Source organism: Rhinolophus sinicus, chromosome 2 (assembly GCF_057876585.1).
Source record: "Rhinolophus sinicus isolate RSI-liver-muscle chromosome 2, RSI-T2T, whole genome shotgun sequence".
NCBI classification, from domain to species: Eukaryota; Metazoa; Chordata; class Mammalia; order Chiroptera; family Rhinolophidae; genus Rhinolophus; species Rhinolophus sinicus.
This window is the reverse complement of record NC_142502.1, coordinates 118175001-118193872: the sequence shown is the minus strand read 5'-3', so window position 1 is coordinate 118193872 and position 18872 is coordinate 118175001.

The following is an 18872-nucleotide window of genomic DNA, read 5'->3' as shown; positions in this document are numbered from 1 at the left end:
TAAGTCCCCTAGTATAATTGTGCTTTGGTCAATTTCTCCCTTTAGTTCTGTGAGTAGTTGCTTGGCATATTTCGGTGCTCCCTGATTGGGGGCATAAGTATTGATGACTGTTATGTCTTCTTGTTGTATAGTCCCCTTTACCATTGTGAAATGTCCATCTTTGTCTCTTGTTATCTTTTTCACCCTGAAGTCTGTTTCATCTGATATCATTATGGCTACACCTGATTTTCGCTGGGTACCATTTGCTTGGAGTGTCAATTTCCACCCTTTCACTTTGAGTCTATGCTTGTCCTTGTAGCTGAGATGTGTCTCTTGGAGACAGCATATGGTTGGGTTTAGTTTTTTGATCCAATCTGCTACTCTGTGCCTTTTTATTGGTGGGTTCAATCCATTTACATTTACGGTGATTATTGATATGTGAGGATTATCTGTCATTCTATCTTTAGTTTTGTGGTAAGGCTGTGTCTCCATTGTTTCTTCGCCTTTTTGTTGTTGTCTGTTACTTCTGTGTTGTGGTATTCTATGATGTTTCCCTCTGTTTCTTCTTTTATTACAGTATATATTTCAGTTTTGGATTTTTTTTTTTTTTTTTAGTGGATACCCTTAAGTTTATGTAAAACAAAGCTTGATATTTAGAGTATTCCATTTTCTTCAGCATGCTTAGTTTCTCCATTCCCATATTCCGGTTTATGCCTTTACTCTCCCCCTTTTTATGTTTCGGTTGCCACAAATTGTCCCTGTTGATGGTGGTCGAATAGCCTCCTTTAGTATTTCTTGTAGTGCAGGTCATGTATTAGATAATTCCCTCAGCTTTTGTATGTGTGGAAAGGTCTTTATTCCTCCTTCATATCTAAAGGATATCTTTGCTGGATATATTATTCTTGGCTCATGGTTTCTCTCTTTCAATAGTTTGAATATTTGGTTCCACTCCCTCCTGGCTTGTAGAGTTTCTGCTGAAAAATCTGATGATAACTTAAAGGGCTTTCCTTTGTAGGTTACCATCTTCTTTTCCCTGGCTGCCTTGAAGATTCTTTCTTTGTCGTTGATTTTAGACAGCTTCAATACAATGTGCCTTGGAGAAGGCCTGTTGGGATTGAGGTAATTAGGTGTTCTATTTGCTTCTTGGATTCGAGGATCCAGTTCTGTCCACAAATTTGGGAAGTTCTCATCGACAATTTGCTTGAATATATTCTCTGTTCCCTTCTCTCTTTCTTCTCCTTCTGGTATGCCCATTATTCTTATATTGCTCTTTCTGATGGAGTCAGAAAGTTCTTGTAGAGTTCTTTCATTTCATTTAAGTCTCAAGTCTCTTTCTTCTTCCATCTGTATAATTTCCAGGTTTCTATCTTCGGTGTCACTGATACTTTCGTCCATCTGGTCAACTGTACTGCCTAAGCTGGTTATTTAATTCTTAATTTCTTCTGTGGAGTTCTTAATCTCCAGAAATTCTATTTGGTTCAATCTTTTTGTAAAATGCTCATGTTGTTCTTTGATTGTGTTTCTGAGTTCATTAAACTGCCTTTCTGTGTTTTCTTGCAATCTCGTTGAGTTTTTTGAGAACTACAATCTTGAATTCTCTGTCATTTAAGGCACGTATTTCCATATCTTTAAGTTCCTTTTCTGGAGACTTTTCACTTTCTTTCTGAGCTGTCTTGTTGCCTTGGTTCTTCATGGCAATTACTGATTTATTATTTCTCTTCTTAGACATCTACAGGAGTGGCTTCTGCAACAGGTTGATAGAAAGAGGCCTTTCTTTTGTTTTCCAGTAATTGTTGGCAGAATGTTTTATTTTCTCTCTGACTGCAGCCTTTTTTTTTCTCTTTCACATGGTAGTGCTATGTTTTCTCTGCACTATTCCAGCTTCTCACACAATGGGGGGATTCCCTGGGAGAAGGGCTTCTCCTGTTAATAGTTTGTCTAGGTCACAGGGCGCAGTGTCCGTGTGGGTATGCGGAGAGCATTTGAAGTTCCAAAGCTCTTCCTGCACCAGATTCAGAGCCCGTATGTTTCAGCAGTTCTGTTTACTTCTGCAGGGATCTGCCCAGATAGGTGGGGCCAGGGGTGGGGTGAGTTGTGAGAGGTGGCCCAGAGAAACTGCGGCCACCGCCGCCACAGCCGGTCCTGCTTCCACAGTTCCCTCCCCTTTGCCGGAACTAGTTTGGCTGCAAATCTGTGTCTGTGGTCCACAGTTCTCAGAACAGCAAATATTCTGTTCTTTTGATCTGACTCTGCTACTGTTACGCTTCTAGCACCGGGCTGGTGGGGGCGGGGCGAGGTCTGGGAGGGTAGGGAGGGGGTGGGTAGTCTCACTGCCTAAGGCTTCCATTCTCTGCTCAGCACTGAGGGCTTAAACCACCATTTTCAGCCTTCTCCCTCAGTCTTTTCTCCGAGGTCTCTGCCATGAGCGTTGGGATCAGCTGTGTTATATGCCATCCCCTCAGCCCTGTGGGCCATAAGCGGATCCCTAGCAGTCCGAGTTCTTCCCTCTCCTGCAGCTGCGGCAGTTCCGGGATGCAGTGAGCTCAGAGCACTGAGCTAGATCTGCGTCCTGTGCCCACGCGGCTCCGTCTCCACACTTCTCCCTTCCCTCCATGCCCCGCTCTCGCGATTTGCCCACCTTTAGGTGAATGATTCAGTAGTGGGCCTCTTCGTCTTGCCTGTCTGCTGTGCAGGGAGTCCTTTGTGGAGTTATTGTTGTTAGATTAGTTATAAATTCCAGGGGAGCTTTACAGAGGTTCACCTCACGCCGTCATTTTGATAGTTATTCTTTTAAAAATTTGTGTATGTGTAAACATATAGTGCATGGTTTATTATTCCTAAATATATTTCAAAATATTAAAAAACAGAGATAGTCAGAATGTTCAGAAATATATACAATATTCTCTATAGAGACATTTAACAGTAAAACCAGTAATAGTTGGGAATATTGATATCAAAGATAACTTTGTAAAAATTGAAAGGTAATACTATAAATATTATACTGAAATTGGAATTTTAAACAAACATAAAATTTTAATTACCCTATCCCATATATTTTTTTTTTTCAAACTATTAACTCAGAGGCAAAGAAATCTGCCTGTCTTTTTTTAAATTAAGTTTATTTGGTGACACTGGTTAATAAAATTATACAGGTTTCAAGTATACATTTCCATAATACACCATCTATATTTTGCATTGTGCTTTCACCAGCCAGAATCAGTTCTCCTTCTATCACCATATATTTGACCCCTTTTTTTTATCTTTGTTTTATGACAAATATTCCACATATAGAAAATGTCTCATCTGTGCTGAAGTTGGTCACATTGTTAAATTTATTTCAGAGTGTGTTCATGTTGGGCTTTGCAGTCTTGCTCTCATACTGTTTTTTGTTTTTGTTTTTGTTTTTGTTTTGGGTTGAAATCACTATTGCTTTTTTAATTAAGACTTTAGATGTTTCTAATGCCATGTCATAATATTTCAGAACTTGACCATTTTATTTATTTTTTTTTGCATCTCTTCCGTTAAATTAATTACAGAGAACTTTAACCTATAGCCAGCAAGGTTAATAGCATTTAGCAAGATCTTCTTATGAAATTGTAATTTTAAGGATTTTTTTTCTTGGTTCCAAAGCTTATTATTTATTGAAACGCCTTTCACGAGAGTTGTACAAAGCACACTGTGCATGTAAATAGATTAATCTTTATTTTACTTGTAATAATGTCTCACTATTAGCAGCACACAGAGCCAGGGAAACATACATAATATGGCAACAACTACAGATAAGTTTGATTGGAATGTGATGGCCTCCCTCCTACATATTCCTGCTCTGATCCATGGAAATATTGACCTTAACCTTCTACTGATTATCAGCTTTTCCTGATCTTGCTTTTGACTTGTCAATGGATTCCCTTGAGCTACTAATGTCTCTATGTTGATTATTGAGCTTTAATTCTTTATGAGAATTATAATAGATCTCTGATTTTCCTGATTTATTGAATAATTTCTCACAGGATTTGGGATTCAAGAAAACAGAGAAAGATTCCAGGAAATGCCAGGAAAAAATGTCTACACCGAAACATTAAACTATACACATATGAGGTACAGCTGATTGAAACATAATATTTAATGGAAAATCATTATTGTAAAAGCTACCATTTCTTCTTTTTTCTTCCCTCTCAAGACATATTTATCAAGTGCCTATATGTGGAATAAATTATCCTATGTACTTAAATAAAAGAGCAAGAGAGAGTTGTGTGGGTTCTTGATCTCTAGCGGCTCCAAAGAAGCAAGGTGACTTAGTAGTACATAAATTAGAACATAAATTAATATAAAGATAGTCTGAGTAAAGAAAAAAGTAGAGATAAAACATAATAGAATGTAAATGGAGGTGAGTTATCCCAGCTGTATTCCAAATAGATTGCAAATATCTATTTCAAATTAGATCTTAGATACATTATAGAAATGGTTTAAAACAAGTGTTTAACTCTCTCCATTTCTTTCTTTTTTTAAAATTTCTAATTCATTCAATATTAACTCTTAAATATCACCCTGGATCTGTTTTTGTTTCTTCTATAGCAGCTTTTAGTAGACTAACACTCCCAGTGAAAACAAATAGAAAGCTGGTAAAATCTAATATAAAATGTATATAATATTGTATATAAATGCATATACTACAATACATCATATGTAATACTATATAATGCTATCTATATTATATTATATCATTATATTATATAGTATTATAGAAATAGTATAATATGTTGTGTATAACATATAGATTATATATCACTATGTATTTTATATACTCGTATATCTACTACACTAGGTAGATCAACGTTGCTAAGAGACAGGACCAGAGAAATGAGCTCACATCTCATAACTACTTTTTCTGTGGGGTGTTTCCTGATTGTGAAAACGGGTCACAATGCTAACTAACATTCCAAGCTTTGTCTAGGTAAGTGGTAACTTGTTGGTTGTAAGGGTAGATAAATAAGCAGAGCTCTGGAAATCCTGGACCTAAAAAGAAAAAAAAACAGGGGTGGGGGGAGGAGAATTGTCTGGTCAACTTCCTGTTGGCATGAGAAGGGTGGAAAGTGAAGCTTGGCACAAGGAAAATTAAAAAAAAAAAAAAATGAATGCATTTCTGTATATTAGGAACAAACAATTAGAAATGAACATTTTAAAATATTTTAAATAGTGTAAAAATCGTAACATGCTTAGGAATACATTTTGCAAAAGATATATAAGAGCTCTACACTAAAATAAAAAGAGAAACATTGGTGAGAGCAATTAAAGAAAACCTAAATAAATGAGGAGGTATACCTCATGTTCATCATTTAGAAGAATCAATAGTATTAAATTGTCAATTTTGGCTTAATTGATCTGTAGAGAGTTAATGCTATCCAATTTAATTTGACCATGTGTTTATAGAAATTGACAAGTTCATTTTAAAGTCTGTGGCAAAATGCAAAGGAACTAGTATATCCAAAGTATTCTAGATAAAAAACAACACAGTTGGAGTACTTACACTATCTGACTTCAAGAAAATATGTATAAAATTATATTAATCGATATAATGTGATTTTCAGGCATGGAGATTAACAAATAAATTAATAGAACAGTGTATAAAGCCTAGAAATAGAAATAAACTTAGTCATTTGATTTTCAACCAAGGTATCAAAACAATCCAAAGGAAATTAAAAGCCTGTTTATAAATAAAACCAAAATAAGCAGTTAAAAATAAGGGAAGAAGTCAATGAACTATCAAACAAAAGAAGACAGAAAAATCAGTGAACTCAAAACAGATGATGAATAAAAATGATAAATTTCTAGCCCAACTAATCAAGAAAACAGAAAAATAGGCACATTTGAAAATATGAGTAATGGAATAGTAGAATCATTACACATCCTACTATACTGAAAATACAATAAAGGGATAGTAGGAACAAATTTATGTCAATACATGAAATGGATGAATTCCTTGAAATACATGTGATCTCAAAGCTCACAAAGAAAAAAAATAGATAATCTGAAAACCCTTATATCTATAAAGAAAGATTTAGTAGTGAAACTATTCCTAGACAGAATGACTCAGATGGCTTCATTGGTAAATTCAATCAAGCAAGCATTTAAGCAACAACAACAAAAAATATCAAATTTATGTAATTGTTATTAGAAGAATATAGAAGAGGAAGAACACTCTCCATCTCATTTTATTAGGCCTGCACTACCCAAGCACCAAAACTAGACAAAAAGATTATAATAAAAGAAAACTGAGGCTAATATTTCTCCTAAACATAGAGACATAGAGGCAACAGTTCCCAAGAAAAATTTACAAATTAAATGCTTCTCTCTAGATAGATAGATAGGTAGATAGATAGATATAAATATATAGATATATAGACATATATAGCTATATCTATATGTACAAAACTGTAGCTTTATTTTTATTTAAATTAAGAAAAATTTAGAAATTAAATCCAATTCTCTCTCTATAATAATGCATCATGATCAAGTGTGAATTTTCTCAGGAATTCAAGATTGGCTTAAAATGTGAAAATCAGTTAATTTAATTCATAATATTAACAAACTAAAATAAAAAAGTAAAAACACATGATTATCTTAATTTATACAGAAAAAGTGTTTTATTAATCTAGCATACATTCATGATGAAAACCCTTAGTAAAATAGGAATAAATGGAACTTCTTCAATCTGATGGAAAGATTCTGTGAAAAGCCTATAGTTAGTGTTACACTTAATGATAAAATAATGCGTAGGTCCCCTGTTAGAATGTGTGAGTCAATGATATCTGCTCTCATCTCTTCTATACCACATAATCACAGAGTTCCTAACCGTGGAAATCAAAGTCACACACATTGGAAAGAATAAATAAAATGGTCTTTATTTTCAGATGGCATGATCTTATACATAGAAAATAGTGAAGAATCTGTAAGAAAAGTACTAGAAATAATAAGTTACTTTACCAAGATTGAAGGATATGAAGTTAGTGTACAACTATTAATTCTAATTTTATGTCTGGAAGAGGATAAACACAAAGTGAAATTTAAAAACAATTACATTTGTAATATAATTAAAACCCATGAAATAATTATGGATACATTTGGAACATTTGTATAAAACTTATACACTCACATCTATGAAATATTTCTTAAAGAACTTATAGAAGACAAACAAATAGAGAAATATACTTTCATCAAGCATCAGAAGACTATATTTTAATTATTTCTCCTCCAAATATTTCCATATATCTATGAATTCAATGTTATTTCAATCAAAATCCCAGCTAATTTTTCTGTACAAAATTACAAGCTGACTCTAAAATTTATATAGAAATGGAAATTATCCACAATAATAAATGCATTTTTGACAAGAAGAGCAAATATAGAGAATGTATAATACTTGATTTTAAGATTTATTTTAAAACTACAATAATCAACACAGGGTATAATGGCATAAAAATAGACATATCAGTCAAGGGAACAGATTAAACAGTCCAGAAATAGACCCACACATGTGATCTTATTTCTGACAAAGGGGTCAAATAAATCATATAGGTAAAGAGTAATATTTACATCAAGCTCTGCTAAAATAATCGAACAATCATCGTAAAAAATCTAAACCTTTGCCTCACATAATATACAAAAATTAAACCAGTGGGTCATATATCTACATGGACGAGATAAAACCACAAAAGTTCAAGAATTAAACAGAAGGATATTTTGGTAATATCGTCTTTTACAAATAGGACACAAAATGCTCAAAAATATATACAGAAGATCATTTGGACTTCCCCTAATGTAAAATGTTTGTCCTTCAAAATATATATTCACAAAAAATAAAAAAGAAAGCCACAATCTGGAATAAAATATTTAGAAAATATGTATCTTGCAAGACAAAGGTTGTGATGTGAATATATATTATTAAGTTGCATTGTTAGTGTGTGTATAAAAATGTATGTATATTCATCAAATGTTGTATTTAAATCCATACAGTTTTTCATATATCAATTATACCTCAACAAAGCTACAAAAATTATCTAAACATATGTCTAATCAAAGACCCACACACATACATATACATGCTGACAATTTGTGATAAGATGAAACCAATAAAAAATGGACAAAAATATTTAACAGACATCAACATGAAAAAGATATATGGATGGAAAATAAGCACATGAAAAGATGTTCAACATAATTGGTAGTGAGAAAAATGCAGATTAAAACAAAAATTAGTTGCTACTACACTTCCACTGAAATAGCTTAAGTTTAATAGATATCCCATACTAAGTGTTGGTAAACATGTGTTACAATTGAAACCCTGTTATATTGGTTGTGGAAATGGAAGATAGCACAACCATTTTGAAAAAGATTTTGGCAGTTTCTTGATGAGTTAAATATATGCTCCCTATATGACTAGGCATTCTATCTACACTTACAAATTTACCCAAGAGAAATGCCCACACCAAGACTTTTACACAATTATACACATCAGTTTTCTTTCCAAAACAACTTGAAACAACCCAAATTATCCATCCACAGGTGCGTGAATAAACAGATTGTGGTATATCCATACAGCAGAATACTGCTCTCCAAAAAAAAAGGAAAAAATCTATTAATAATGATTTGATTGATGACTGATTATGATTGATGCTAATAATAATATTTATAATAAGATAAATCTTAAATTAATGATACTGAATGAAAATGACCATAAAGAGTGCACATAGTATGATTCCATTTATATAAAATTTTAGAAATTGCATACTAATCTGTAATAGGAGAAAGCAGATTGTCTGACAATGGAAATGAGAAAGAAAGACTTACAAAAGATGCATGAAGAAATTTCTTAGTATGACAAATATATTCTTTATCCTGATCCTAGTGATAGATTTATAGCTCAAATCTCATCAAATGGTGCACTCTCAATATGTACAGTTTTTCCTATATCAATTATACATTAATAAAGATATAAGCAATCTAAAAATGTATCTGTCCTAAGACACACTCTTCTACTCCTAGTTATTTACTGAAGGAAAATAAAATATGTATATGCACAAAAACACTTATACGAGAATTGCATATCAGCTTTATTCTTACTAGCTTTTATTCTAAAAACTGGAAATAGCTTAGGTGTCCATCAGCAGGAGAATATGTGTGGGCACACATACACACACACACAAACACATACAAGAAATGGAGAGTATACATGAAATGGAACACTACTTAGTGATCAAAATGAGCAAAATGTGGATACACGAAACATTATGTGGATGGATCACAGAAACATTATGCTGAATGAGAAGCTTTTCATAGGAGAACATAGTGTGCGATTACACTGTGTGATTCCATCTATTACTAGAACAGACAAAACAAATCTATGGTGAAATAATTAGAATAGTGGTTGCCTCTTTGGTTGTAGGAGTAAGGATTTGTAGAAGGAAGATGAAAGAAATTTCTGAGGTGTTGGATTACCCTGTAACTCTATAGGAATTTGGGTTGCACAGGTCAATACATTTATGAGACTCCTCCACTAACACACTTATGAACTGTGCATTCCATTGTAAATCTTACTTCAAAAGAACAAAAAGGAGCAAGGATCAATACTGATCTCTAGTTAATGATATATTTGTAAGAAGGTGTACGTATGTTTACAATTTATTTCAAAGGTGCTTTAAAAATGGTGAGTGCTGTATGGATAGAGTATAGATGGACAGATAGGTGACAAAGCAAATATAGTAAAAAAAAGCTATCAAAGCTAAGAAATGGGTATGTGAGTGTTTACTATAATATTATTTCAATTTTCCCATTTGAAATTTTTTTCCCATAACATTCAGCTGTAACTTTGCATATTATCCCATTTAAAAGTCTAGTTTTCCACACTTTAAATCTATACTGGCTTTGTGATTTTCCTTGGCCAAAATACATGGCAAAGATATAGTGTTCTAGCTCTAAGACTAGACCTCAAAAGACAGTTTGTCCTTCACCTGCCTCCTTCACATGAATAGCTCCAGTCTAGCTGGCTTAACAGTGATTGCATACATTGAGGAAAGCCCAAATGTTGCAGCTAAGGCCATGTGAAAGCCAACCAACCCTAAACATGTGAGACAGGCTAGCCCAGGTCAAAAGAGCTGCATACATGACTCAGCTGACCAGATGCACGTGGATTCTAGCCAAGACCAGAGGAACCACCCAGCTGATAACTTCTGAGATGGCAATAGCTACCAATACATGTTGCTCTGTGGTGTATTATGTAATCTCTCAACTTCTATTTCATAGGGTTGTGGAGATTAACTCAGATAACGCATCCAAATGGTTTAGAACTGTTGAAACTGCATACATTCTTAAAATTACTGGCTCTTAATACTACCTCAACTTCCTCAGAGAGCGTCCATGATGACCAACTCAATCTGAATGCCAAATTTTTCAGAGATAGAAAGTGTAGACATGATGTATTAATGTTTGCTGAGCCAGTACTCTTTTGTCTCGATGCCAATCCAAACTGAGGCTTGTCATACATAGATCAAATTTAGACTTCAGTCATTCACCTCGGTTTCAGCAAGTTAAAAGCACTTTCAAAGAGCTGCCCAGGGAATCAGGTGACTTTCTGTTATTCCACATCATATTACATTGTGTAATTTCTGAGGTTAAAGTCTCCAGTCACATTTTACTTATAAAATAAGTCACCTGAGCTGAAACCTTGTCCAAGCACCTCTCCCCACCCTTTGCAAACATCAATTTTAAAAGAACTTGGCCCCTTAAGCATGTTTTCCAAGTGAATCGGTCAGGTGACTTGGCACAGGGGACCGAACTACTTAAAATTACAAAAGCTGTCTGTGCTTCAGACAACGATGACTGCCAAAAATTCTTGGGTTTATTCAAGTTCTCCAACATTCAGTTGGGGCAAATGAACAGGCCTTCTCAAACAGAAATATTTAATATCCAAAAGATTGATGCAAGGAAAACATCATTTTTACACCTGGCCATGGAGATTGGGGCACCTAATGCAAACTCTGCACCCCAGGAGGCCAAAAACAGCAATTATATTTTGTCTGCGTCAAGAATCACTCTCCAGAAGGTTGAAATTCAGGCTGGTCTGGTCTGGGCTGACACTTCAAAATAAATGAAGTGTTCACAATCACGTCTTTTCTTTTACAACGTGCAACTAAAATGTACTTGTTCAAAACACTGCTTTTATAACACCTGCCAGACATGGTCCCCCTTTCTTTGACTGTGGAAGACTATGATAAAGCCCCAGACTCTCATTTATTTATAATAGATTAGGGGTAATTGAGAAGACGTAGCAGCAGCTGGTGTTAACCCCTATGGTCTGAGGACTCCTGGAGCTAGGCCTGTGTGTCTTGGAGTACCCTGGTATTAAATCACCCATCTTTCCATGCAGGTCTCTCCTTGGCGGGTGGGATACTCACAAGGACCCCATCACAGGGAAGGGTATTAGAGTTTTGTGGCTGGGGCCTGCACACCCTGCATAGGTCATTTCTGTCAGCACTCTTTAAAATGAAGATGAAAATACAGCAAGCCTGTCTATCCCCAGTTTCAGGAGAGATGGCAAAGCTCTCCAGTCCTGGGCTTAGTGGAAATTTGATGAAATTAGGAGTTGGGGTTTGATAAGCATAGGCTTCAGAGTGTTTACTACAAACCTTTTAGCTTTGGTGCACAGTACAGCAGCCCCAGGGGAAGTTGCTAGTTGTATATGAAGAAAGGTCTTACGCTGTCATCTGTATCTAGCAAACTCTGAAGTAAACTGGGTTATTTTCTGCAGTTCTCAGAGGCTTGAAAATACTAAATAAACAATGCTGCTGAAAGTGGGAGGTAGAATATGCAGTGCTGCTCAGACTCATTTGATAATGGCACACTTTTTCCCCCCACAAAGAATCACGTGTGATTCTCAGAAAATATCGTGCAAAACATAGCCTTCGAGGGACCATAAGAAAATATATGTGGAACAGTTAATATCATCCCAGTAATAGAAACAGGTCTCAGTCAACTAGGACAGTTGAAACCACAGACTCTAGCATGTCCTCCAGGTTCCAAGTTGAAAGCTGCCTCATGTAATCACAGGGAATGAAAAAAACAAAAACAAAAACAAAAACAAACAAAACAAAAACATACACTGTTAAAATTAGCATCCTTGGCTGGGAGTGAGGTCACGGCTCCCATGGATGTCCAGGGACACCATTAGGCTGACAGGTAGAATAAACCTACAGTTGCACTTAGTACACCCATAAAAGAGAAAAGGAGGCAGATTCAAACTCAGTTCCCATGCCTGTCCTTCCCTGCAACTGCCAGATCCCATCTGCTGTCAGGGTCCAGGCTTATGGATCCATTCTCTCTCCTCAAGGAAGGGACATCGGATACTTCTGACCATGTGGATAAAATGAAGTGTAGACAAATGGTTATTTACTAATGATACCAAGGAGCCAGAGAAAATCAAATTGTCTCCTTGGATGGTGGTCTGGCTATGTGGTGAGAAGAATTCGGGCTTGGCTTTAGGAGACCAGAGATACAGTCTCAATAATTAAGATCCTATATTGTCATTTCCTGATATTTATGATGAGATTGGTTAAGATAATCTCCAAGGTACCTCTAAGATAAAAAAATAAATAAATAAAATAAAAATAAAAGGAGTCTACATCTATATCAGACCATGTTTTCTCACTTTACCTTATTCAACACTCCATTGGTGATTCGTTGATAGTTATCCTGCAACCCATTAGGGAGGCAGATAAGAAAATAAGAAAGCTGAGTTCTTACAACAAATTTCTAACCTTCTCTATGCAGTATACTGTTCAGAGAAAGAGCTATGTAGTAATGGTAGCATCTTCCAAGAGGGTTATGGAATGGCTTAGGAGTCATGGCACTAACACCACTGCCAATCCTTGTCTATAGCCATTGCCCTTTGGGGTGCTTAGGTAACATGTAGTAATTCCTTTGTTTTTTCTTCCCTCCCTTCCTCCTTCCATCCCCCCTTTCTTTTTCCATTAAATGAATACAATAAAATTATAGGAAGTAATCCATTTTTTTGTGTAATATGAAAGTTTAATTGCGACAAATGGCATATAGCATTATAGCTCTTGGTAATAACCACGTCCACAGCAACACACAATGAAATGCACCCAAATACTGTTCTTAATGGTAATGAGTGCTGGTAATAACACAAGTCAGTGTTTTAGGAGCACCTTTCATCTTAAGGCTCAACTCACTGTGAAATCTAAATAGCCATAAATATTTCCAAATGGTATTAGTACAATAATACTAAATCATTACATGCTATTCATTACAATGTGTTCCTATAGGCTTGAATTGTTTATTTTGCTAGTTAATATGATCATTATGCAGCCCACAAATAGTGCATCTTACCTGATTCTTGCACTACTTTCCACATTTAAGCTTAATGGGTCTGGCATTCTACTTTTCAAGGGGTTGTTTCCAATTATTGGCCAAAGAGATTATATTTAAGCATTTGATATAATTGCTCAGATGTGCTCATTAAGTGATAAAAAGAAAATCATATTGCCCAATAGGCTCTTTAAGAATGTTTTGTAATAAGGCAATCATATTCAAATAGCTATGTGTTCTCTCTCAGGGTGATTCTATATACCATGCTTACCTCAAAAAAAAATAAAAAATAAAACTGAGTTTGATTCATTCATTAGGGAACAATATTCTACAACTTCAAAGAATAAAGTACTGAGTCCTTTGATTATGTAACCAAGATCTAAGCACCAGGATGTACCTTGTGATTGGGTGGATAGAGTAGGTATCCACTTCTATGAGGGGATTTGAGGAACTACATGATACCCCATACCTCTAAAAAAGCCACTGAATAAAAATAACTCTAAAATGGTATTTATCATTTGCTATAGGCTATGATTTTACATTAGAGGTTTATTCTGTGGGATGAAACCACCAAGCCTTTGAAAGGGATGCACTTAGATCAGCCATTTGTACCTGACACTGAAAGAGGTTAACTTTCCTGTGAGGAGCTTCTGTGGAAGAAAGCTCGGAAGAAGCATGAGCTTATTAGCAGGTGTCTATGAAATAAGGACTGAGAGCTCTCAGACCCAAGGGGATAGAGGGTCTTTGGTGGCCACACATAGCTTCTGACAGTGTCCTAATCTTGTTTGGAGCTGTCCTTAATCAAGCTACTGCCTTACTGTGGCTGGGAGAGAAACACAGTCCAGGGCTCCAGGGACAACCGGGAGCTACAACTGTCCATGACTTACTACTTTCACCTACTGGTATAACAGCCCATTGTAGGAATGCTTTTTAAGGTAAGCGACTTCAAAAGCACTTTAAAGACCTAGTTTGAATAAATGATATAGAACTGAAGTAGAGAGCAACCTATCCACTTATAGTTCACACTTACACTCACACACACACACACACACACACACACTCACACTTATTCACCAAGGCCACTATAATCAGCCTTGGAAGTTGATAAACATCTTATAATAAACAGTGATGTTCATATATACATACCTACACTGCTCGGTTCATACAACACAAATCTCTGGCTCACCACTGCACTCTTGCTCCCAAAATATCTTCAATAGCTACACAACTTAGATATCAAATCTGTGGCAAGTAGGAAGTGACTCAGGATAACAGAACATATTTTAATGTAAGGAATGGGAGAGGGAACAGGGAAGATGTAAGAATAGCACATAACTGCCATGTGATAGCTGATAAACACAGCACAGAAAACACATTTCTTAATTTCTGTTTGCTTGTTTGTTTCAAAGGATCTACTCATATACTTCTTAGATGGCTGACTTCAAAGACAGATTTTGAAAATCAAAGGTCACCCTATAAAAATGTAGAATGCTAGGCTAAATTAGAGAGTACAACTACCTGCTCCTAACCTGTCTCCTCCCTGAGCCTTGTCTCCTGCCTCCTTGGTTCTCACCTCACTCTGGCTTCTGGTCCAGGGCTTGCCTCTAATCCAGGTTACTCTGGAAATGACCTGTGCCCTTTATGCTAGATACCTTGCTCTTGCAGCCTTCAACAAGCTAACTGTATTTGAGCACATGATATTCTGTGTTTAGTAAACAATTCTGCTTCTCATTCTGCTTCTTTCATCCATTTCTCTCTCTCAACTCTGACCTACTGGGCCAGCAGCTATTTAACCGAGAAGAGCCTACCCATCAAGTCATAGCACCATCCAAGTGCCTTGCCTGGTTCTCACAGCTGGGTGCAAAGGACAATGAAGACATGAGTTTACTCCATCATGCCAATCCATCTGCTTTCTACTAAAAAGGTAAGCAAACCTACCACAAACTTACTCTCAGGTTTGACCTGCTAGAGAACAACAAGAGATTCTCAACCACCTCTCATTTGGAGTTAAGAGGTCCTGAACGATAAACGATAGGCAGTGGCCTATGAACACATTGCTATTACTAGAAATACAACCCAAAGACTATCTGCGATTGATGGTATGTCCTACTAATGGATAACCTTGGCTATAGTTAAAGTGAAAACGCATTTCCTAACTCATTCTAGGAGGCCAGCATTATCCTAATACTTAAAACCGGACAAAGACATTACAAGAACATAAAACTACAGATAAATATCTTTCATGAACACTGATGCAAAAATTCGCAACAGAATACTAACAAAACAAATCCAACATCTTTTAGAGAATTATACACCACAAATAAGTTGGATTTATCCCAGATATATAACGTTGGTTCAACATTCTGAAATCGACTATTGTAATACATCACATTAACCGACTAAAAAAAAAAATTCACATGATTATATCAATAGATGCAAGAAAAGCAACTGACAAAATCCAACATCCATTCATTATAAAAACTCTCAGTAAGCTAAAATAAAGGGAATTCCCTCAACTTAATAAAGAATTTCTATATACTTAATGGTAAGAAACTGCATACTTTCTTATTAAGATAAAGAATAGGGCAAGGATATCTGCTCTTACCACTTACATTCAACATCATACTGGAAGTCCTAACTAATGCAATATGTCAAAAAAAGGAAATATAAGGTATTTAGATTGGAAGGAAGAAATAAAACTGAGTTGGTTCACAGATGACATGATTGCCTATATAGAAAATGCCAAAGAATCAAAAAAAAATTTTTTTCTGGAACTAAGTGATTATAGAAATATATGAAGATGCAAGGTTAATATATAAAACTCAATCTTTTTCCTAGATATCAGCAATTAACAATTAGAATTTAAAATTACAAACAAAATACTGTTTTTAAAATAATTTTTATTTTTTCAATTACAGTTGACATACATATTAGTTTCAGCTGTACCACATAGTGATTAGACATTTATATAACTTATAAAGTGATTACCCTGATAAATCTAATACCCATCTGACACCAGACATAATTATTACAATGCTGTTGACTATATTCCCTATGCTGTACTATATATCCCTGTGACTATTTTGTAACTACTAATTTGTACTTTCTAATCCCTTCCCTTTTTTACACATCCCCCAACCCCCTCCTATGTGGCAACAATCAAAATGTTCTCAAAACACAATATGATTTAAATTAGCATAGAAAATAAATACTTAAGTGTAAGTCCAACAAAATATGCAGAAAATCTATATGAGGAAAACTACAAAATTCTGATGAAATAAAGCGAAGAAGATCTAAATAGAGAAATATTTCATGTTCGTGAACAGGACAACTCAATATTGTTGAGCTCTAAGGTCTTCCCAACTTGATCTTTGATTTAGTGAAAACCCAATTAATACCCCAGAACATTTTTTTCTGTGGATATCAGCAAATTGATTTTACAGTTTATATAAAAAGGCAAAAGACCAAGAATAATAGACACAATGTGGAAAAAGACCAAAGTTGGAGGACTGACGCTAACCAACTCAAGACCTACTGTAAATCTACAGCAACCAAGACAGTGTGGTATTAATGTATAGGCAAGTGGACAAATAGATCAATAGAACAGAATATAGAGTCCCAAAATAGACTCACACAAATATGTAAATATACTCAACCAATCTTTAACAAAGGAACAAAGACAATTCAATGGAAAGAAAGTCTTTTCAACAAATGGTGCTGGAACAACTGGATATCCACATGCTAAAAAATGAATCTAAGCATAGACATTATGTCGCGTCCCTTGCGAGGAGGGTTGTGGGGAGCGAGAAAGGTGGCGCAGGGTTAAGAAAAGACAGTAGCCATGAATAGAATTTAAGCCCAGCCAAGAGACCTGCAGCCTCAAGGACCCGGTGGATGCATTTGCTTTTATTACTTAGGTGGGGAAGTAAAGGAGATAAAGCTTGTCAATCTCAAGATCTGTGAATCCTATACATCATGATAGGAAACTGATACAAGCCAATCACCCTTGCCTGCAGGCAGTTGAACCATAATTCTCAGGATGTATGTGCTTCCCCAAGGGACAAAACCTTTATGCATATGAATAGATGGAGAGTACATCATTAAATCGCTTCTCTTGCAGGTTGTGGGAAGGAATGCAGCCACAGAGGCAGAGGCTCTCCTTAACCGGGGGATGGTGGGGGGGCTGTGCCCACCTCTATGAAGCCCGTGGGTTCTCCTGTTGGTCCCCACTTGACTGCCCCTGGCGTGAGTTGTCCCCCCGCCCCCCGTGGGGAATCATTGGCTGACCAGCCATCTTTCTGGGGCCAAACAGCGAGACATGAGGTGCAAGCACAAAGGTGAAGCAAAGTCCCTGAAAGGATCCGTCTCACAAACTCTCCTTTCTTTAGGGGCAGGTACAAGGAGACAGATGGGTAGGCTGCTGCGTGGCAACAACATCATATCTTTCACAAAAATTAACTCAAAATAGATGATAGACGTAAATGTAAGATACACAACTATAACAATCTTAGAAGATAACATAGGGAAAACTAGATGACCATGTGTTTGGCTGTGACTTTTTAGATAAAACACTGAAAGGACAATCCATGAAAGAAAAAAGTTGATAAATTGGATTCCATTAAAATTAAAAACTTCTGCTTTATAAAAGGTATTGTTAAGAGAATTGAAAAGATAAGTCACAGATCAGGAGAAAATATTTGCAAAACACTAATCTTATAAAGGACGTGTATCCAAAATATACAAATAACTTTTTTGTAAGGCTTGTGGCAGGATAATGAGACTGAGAGAGTCAGGCAGGTTGAGGAAAGTGAGTGCTTCATTCTGTGCTACTGTGCGAGGTTCACTGGTCCACATACATGGGTGTTGAAGTCACACCCAGGGCAGAGTGAGGGAGGCATACATGCAATTTTTGGGGTGGGGTTAGCTGAGTGAGGTGGCAGATGAGCAGACACCCCCAGCGCAGATCGGGCACCAGCGGCTGCATCTGGAGTTGTTTATCGCACCAGTGGTCTGCTGCCTTTTCTGGGAAACGCCAGGTGCCCCGGTTTCTGTCATGCGAGGAGGGGTCTGACTTGGCAGAAGGGTATGACTTGGCTCCTGGCCGCTTTGACCGTGCCCGTAGCTGACCTAACATTTTTAAGCTTAACAATAAAAATACAAACAACACAATTTAAAAATAAGACAAAAGATCCTATGAGACACATTATGAAAAATTGACATACAGATGTCAAGTATGTATATGAAAAGATGTTCCACATCATATGTCATTGGGGAATTTTGAATTAAGAGAATAGTGAGATACTGGTACTCATCTATTTGAGAGGCTAAAATCCAAAACATTGACAGCAACAGATGGTAACAAGCATGTGGAACAACAGGAACTCTCATTCATTACTGTTAAGAATGAAAACCCGTACAGACATTTTGGGGGTAGTCTCTGTGAGATTTTTACAAAATTAAACATACTTTTACCATATGACCCAGCGATTGCACTCCCTAGTATTTACCCAAAG